We start from the raw sequence: 6000 nt of genomic DNA on the forward strand, positions 1-6000 counted from the left end.
TACAGAAATGGATTGATAACAGCAGTATTCTCTGTGGTTGTCAGCATGGGTTGTTAAAGGGAGATCATGTTTTACTAACTTATATATAACAAAGTGACAAATGTCTTGGACAAGGGAGATGTATCTACAGTGGTATACTCAGATTCTGCAAAATCTTTTGAAAGACTGCCACACAACAAGCTGGTAAATAAAATGAAATAGGTGGGACTGGATAACAGATTTCTGAGTTGGATCAGTGACTGGCTGTCAGATAAGTATCAGAAAGTTGTATATGGGGAGGGGGAGTAAGAAGAAGGCCACTAGTCATGTGCTGCAGGGATCAGATTTAGGACCATTGTTGTTGTTCAGTTTGTATATTAATGATACAGGGATGGGTTTCACTGGTAATATGCAGCTGTTTGCAGATGATGTAAAACTGGGAGAGAGAGCAATGCGAGTCCAGCAGATGTTACGACCTTACAGGAGGACTTGAATACTTTCCTTTAGTGATACACAGTGATCAGCATTCATTTTACACGAATTATGAACTCTACCGTGGAAAGACTTCTGGCAGTCTTTCCTTCACTTTTTTACCGGAAACAAACACATACTGGCCAATATATACACAAAACTCCTACCACCACCCAACAAAAAAAACTAGAGGTCACTGATACACTAAAAATCAGAGCTTTGAAGATTTGCTCCAATGAACAAGCACTTAAAGATGAATGAAAAATTATTTTATTATTATTATTATTACTACGGGCTACTCCAGGAGTCCTTAGACTCATCGAGGGAGGCCCTAAACATCATGTTCACACAGCTGTTCAACATTCTCACAGTATCTATCATACCTTGCCTTGAACTCGCTCACTGTCATAGCACCCACAACAGACTCTGGCAGCTTATTCCACTCATTTACCACTCTAAAAGTAAAGAACCCAGCTCTAACACCCCTGCTAACCACGCTCTTGCCCAGCTTCCATGGGTGTCCCCTAGTTCTCTCACCATCAGTCCTGATCTCAAAAATATCATCTGAATTAATCCTATAGAATCCTTTTAGCAATTTGAATGTCTCAATCATATCTCCCCTTTTCCGCCTATCAACTAGTTTCTGCAACCCACAAATCTTCAACCTGTTCTCATATGGTTCATTCCATAGACCTGCTATCATCTTAGTCACTCGCCTCTGGATCCTCTCAACCTCTTCCCCATCAAGAAGGAACCGAGGTGACCAAATCTGGGACAGTAGTCGAGATGAGGTCTTATCAGGGCTCGGTACAGAGGTACAATAACTTGTTTTTCTCTGCTCGTCAAGGTATTTTTCAACAACCAAGTGAGTTGATGAGCTGATTTAGCTACTTTCGCAATGTGCCCCCTAAACTTCATCTCCCTATCCACCAACACTCCCAAGTCCCTGGCCTCATCAAATATTATCAGGTATTATCAGCAATACCTTCCTATAAAATGGTTACAGCCAAAATACTATCAACAAAATTCTATACAAAACCTCACTTAAAAACAAAAAAATAAACTACAATAAAACTGTGACCATTCCATCAGACAAAATAAACAGAATACTACAAAAATACAACCTTAAAGCCACCTTTAAACCTCCTGCAAAATTAAAGAACTTACTCAACTCATCCAAGGATCCACTCCCTCCACTGGCCACCCTGGAGTATACAGTATTCACTGCACTTGTAATTTGCCCTAGGAAAAAACAGGACGCACAATTCCTATCAGGAAAAAAGGAACATAAACAACACATTAAATATAATAACTATGGTCAAGCTGGTCTTTCTGCTCATGCCCTGAACACTTTACATAGAATTGACTGGAAAAGCGCCTGTTATTTACATCACACCAAAACATGGTATGAACATAAATTTAAGGATGACTGCGAAATTCTTATCAATCACCCTAATCTTAACAATAATGATGGTCTAAAAATCCCAAGCATATGGAAGGCACATATTATACCCACTTAACCTTTTTCCCTAAGGGTTAATTATAAATAGGACCATAGGTAATCCAGGATCCTAAATCTAATATAACAATTGTTATGTTAAACTAGGTGATACTAGGTTTTAATGTATCCCTGTATTCTGTGTAAGACATCAGAGAAACTATATGTTTCCCTGATGTCTTAAACAGAATACAGCTTTGACATAGTTAATTTATTTTATTTCATTTATTTATTATGATTTTATTTTATTTTCACTAGAGGTCAGGCGAGTAGAATAATCATTGATCAAATCATTGTCTCTTCAGCATACTGTGTGAAATGTAATTTAGCTTGTTTCTGTGTGTGTGTGTGTGTGTGTGTGTGTGTGTGTGTACTCTGGATAATGACCTTAATATTTATTATTCGTGACATCTCCAAGGAGTCTGAAGACTCATCACAGGAGGACACCTACTGTACAACTCTCCATCTCCACTACTACAAAGAACCTCTATTACCAATTGCCTACATCAACGCCATCTACCGCCCACAACCACCACAGTTAGTATTTTTGTCTGTAAATTGTGTGTTCTGAAGGGCCAATTTTTCTGTATGCAGGATGAGAAACCCAAGTTCCCGGGGGAAAAAACCCTGCTACCTCCATATGAGATCGGCTAACTCACCTTCAATTGAAAAAGTCCATATAAAGATTCCTCCATTCATGACAAGAATCGAACTTAGGCCTATTCTAATTGAAAGGCACAACGTAACGTAGTTCTTTAAATTGCGCTACGGAACGAAGGTCAAAATGTCAGGAAATTAAAATAATTATTTATAACATGGTTGTAGAGTCCATAATTTGTGTAAAATGAAGATTTGAATAGATTGCATGAATGGGCAGGTAAGTGAAACTGCTAGTTCAATGTTGAAAAGTGTAAGGTTTTGAAATCTAATGAGCAATAATGGGATGCAAAGTATACACTTGGTGGGGAACTTTAAAGGAGGTCGAGTAGATGAGAGAGATCTAGGAGTGGTGGTGGTGGATAAGGTCCTGAAATACAGAAGCCACATTGCACAAGTTGTGAAGAAATCACATTAGAGAATGGCAATGATACAGAGGACCCTGACATGAAGTAATAAAGAGTAAAAAAATGATGTCATTATATAAGGCCTTGGTGAAACCTCATTTGGCACAGATTTGGTCACAGTATATGTCAAAAAGGGTCCAGAAAAAATTCGCAAAAGTGGTCTGTGGCCTTTGGAATGTGGAGTTCCAGGACAGATCGAAAGAATGTAAATTGCAAAGCCTCGTGAATAGGAGGAGGAGGAGGAGGAGGATGGGGGGGGGGATATGATTGAGACCTATAAGTTAGTCAGGGTTGTTATCAGGTTGACATGGAGATTCTTCATGGGGCGTAGAAAAAGGGGCCATCCCTGGTAACTATAAAGAGGGTGTGAGCAGAGGAGTGTAGTGTAAAGCAGGTTCTTTACGTGGAAAGTGGTTAGACATAAGACAATCTGGTGTCAGACATGGATGTACATTATCTGCTGTTATTCATTATCTATATGGATCACATTATGAAGGAAAGTAGTATTAAACCTGATATCAAAAATGTAGATGCTAATGTCAGCTCTTTACTTTATGCAGATGATGTTATATTTCTAAATAAATCCAATACAAGTCTGCAAGATTCCCTAACTAAATTGAATAACTGTTGTAATAAATTTGGTATGAAAATCAGCAATAGCAAGACAAAGACAATGAAAATAGGCAGAAGCATTGAAAATATCGACTGCATTGTGAGTGGACAACCTATAGAACAAGTAAAACATTTCAGCTACCAGGCACGATTTATTATTATTACACCCTTCATGGAGTCAACAGACTCATCATGGGAGGTTCATTCAACTGACAACATATTGTTTTCAACAGTTCTGTGATTTCAACATGTATAATTTATAATTATTCAAAACAATGATTTTAAGGAGTTCCTCTCTTTTCAACTTCCAATTCACCCAAGGGTCTGGGAGATTCCAAATTGAAAATAAATGCTCCTTAGAATTTTCCAATTAGTAATATGAGCAGTATTACGAAAAGCAGCCCACTGGGGAATTTAAATCAATTCCCCAAGCGGGGAATTGATTTAAAAAATCAATTCCCCGCTTTATTTATTCATGTATCTAATAAAAAAAAAACTATCATTAAAAAATAAAGACAAAATAAAAATGACAAGCATTAAAATGTGATAATCAAAACAGATAATAGAAGAGGGAAAAAATGTCATTTGTTAAATAAAATAAAAAACTTATAACAATAAAAGTGTGATCAAATTGTTATTTATACCGAAAGAAATAATAATATGCGTATTAATAATAAAAATATGAAAAATGCTTATAACTCAAACTACTGGATCGGAAATTCATTCAGTCTTTACATGATTTCCTCCTCTCTCTCTGTGAATGTTTTTGACTGTGAACGATATAAATATGGATATTTATGCCCGATTTTTTTTACTAAATTTTGACTTTCTAAATATGCCTGCTACACTTATGTGATTCTTTGTTATTAATCATTAATCTTTCATTAATAATTAAAACAACTTTTATAAACGCATTACGCAATCAACTTGAACTCGTATCCTAACTTGCCCACGCTTTGTCACCAATATTAGTGGCAACTTTTAAATGCAATATTATATTGGGGGTATGCAAAGATAATGATTTACAGTATTCTGTAGAGAAAGCTCGTTCAACAAATATGCAAAGGCGTACAGGAATATACTACATTAACTTATAACGCTGACAGTGCAATTGTGATGCTATTTAGGCAAATACGAACTCTTTAATGTTATAATGTAATTTAATGGTGTCCTCCCGCGATGAGTCTTCGGACTCCTTGGAGGTGTCAGGAATAATAATAATAATAATAATGTAATTATAACGGTTATAATGTCATTATAATCATACAATATTTCACCTAACCAAGCACCCTACATTGACAGATTTCACCCGTCATTGGAATATGCCTTGTTATTTATGATATTCCATTTATATTTTCAATGTACACAACTTCAGTTATGCATATACATGTCCGAAACGATAAATTAATTTTAACTCACCCTTTTGTTCAATTGTCGTAAACATGATTACCAGCCTAACTGCTATCCTCATATTTTAAATATCTGAAACATTCCTAAAACGAAGATCGTTGTTCTACCGCTAGTATCACCTGAAAGTGTCACTTCACACACCTACCGGCTAAATTCACTGAACATTATTATATAACTCACGCAACCGCATCCTGTCATACGTTGTTGAACAAAACGGCAAAGAATAGCCATTTACGCTAAGTTCAGGAATTTTATCACACAGAAATAGTCACAAAGGACTCAACTTAAGCATTAGGTTGATTGCTATTCATCAATCTTTTTGGTATAATTTGCAACAATCTAATTTTTGTTAATATTATTAAGCATTTCTCCATTGCAATTTGGATTCTACATAATAGACAAATGGGGCAGATAACTAATAAATGTCTTTTCTAATGTATGTCGACTGCAAGTGACCTTCAATGGAAAAAGTCTTTTCCATTGAAGGTCACTTAGCTAATTTCATAAGAAGATGGAAGGGTTGTTTTCTCGCGGAAACTTTGCATCCCAGATATAGCCAAAATGTCAAGAAAACACAGTCAATCAATAGACATAACATATTAGCGTCATAATATTAGCTGCTTTGGCCAACATGAGTCCAAGAACTCCACGAAGTGCCAGGTGGTAGTAGTAGTAGTAATACCATTACTATGTGAATTTTTTAACAAAAAATAAATAAATAATGAACAAATTTTATTAAAATAATCCCCTAAAGTATTTTTATATTCCAAATGAAATAGGGAGAGATACTTCACTCCTAACTTCCTTTGGAAATCGGAATGTAACCAGTCTCCATGATAGGCTATCGCCAAAATCTGACTCCATGGCTAGTGAAGAGTTTAGAGAATTGGGGAGCAAGTACTGTAGACCGTTAGCTTGATCTAGTGACCGTAAACTCTAACACTTGTAATGCTGTCTGAAATAGTG

General features: G+C 36.2%; 1 protein-coding gene across 2 annotated transcripts in view; it reads right to left on the bottom strand.

The window, feature by feature from the left end:
• Positions 1-5166, bottom strand: part of LOC150107309 (transforming acidic coiled-coil-containing protein 3-like) — a 319360-nt gene extending 314194 nt beyond the window's left edge. Inside the window, exon 1 of one of the 2 annotated variants that reach the window (XM_090391174.1) lies at positions 5044-5166. The gene's annotated coding sequence lies outside the window, so the exon portion shown is untranslated. The remainder of the gene's footprint in view (positions 1-5043) is intronic. The other variant, XM_090391175.1, reaches the window with a different exon arrangement.
• Positions 5167-6000: the final 834 nt, after the last annotated feature.

Source organism: Typopeltis vanoorti, chromosome 4 (assembly GCF_054136105.1).
Source record: "Typopeltis vanoorti isolate ZY-2024b chromosome 4, IOZ_Tvanoo_1.0, whole genome shotgun sequence".
NCBI classification, from domain to species: Eukaryota; Metazoa; Arthropoda; class Arachnida; order Uropygi; family Thelyphonidae; genus Typopeltis; species Typopeltis vanoorti.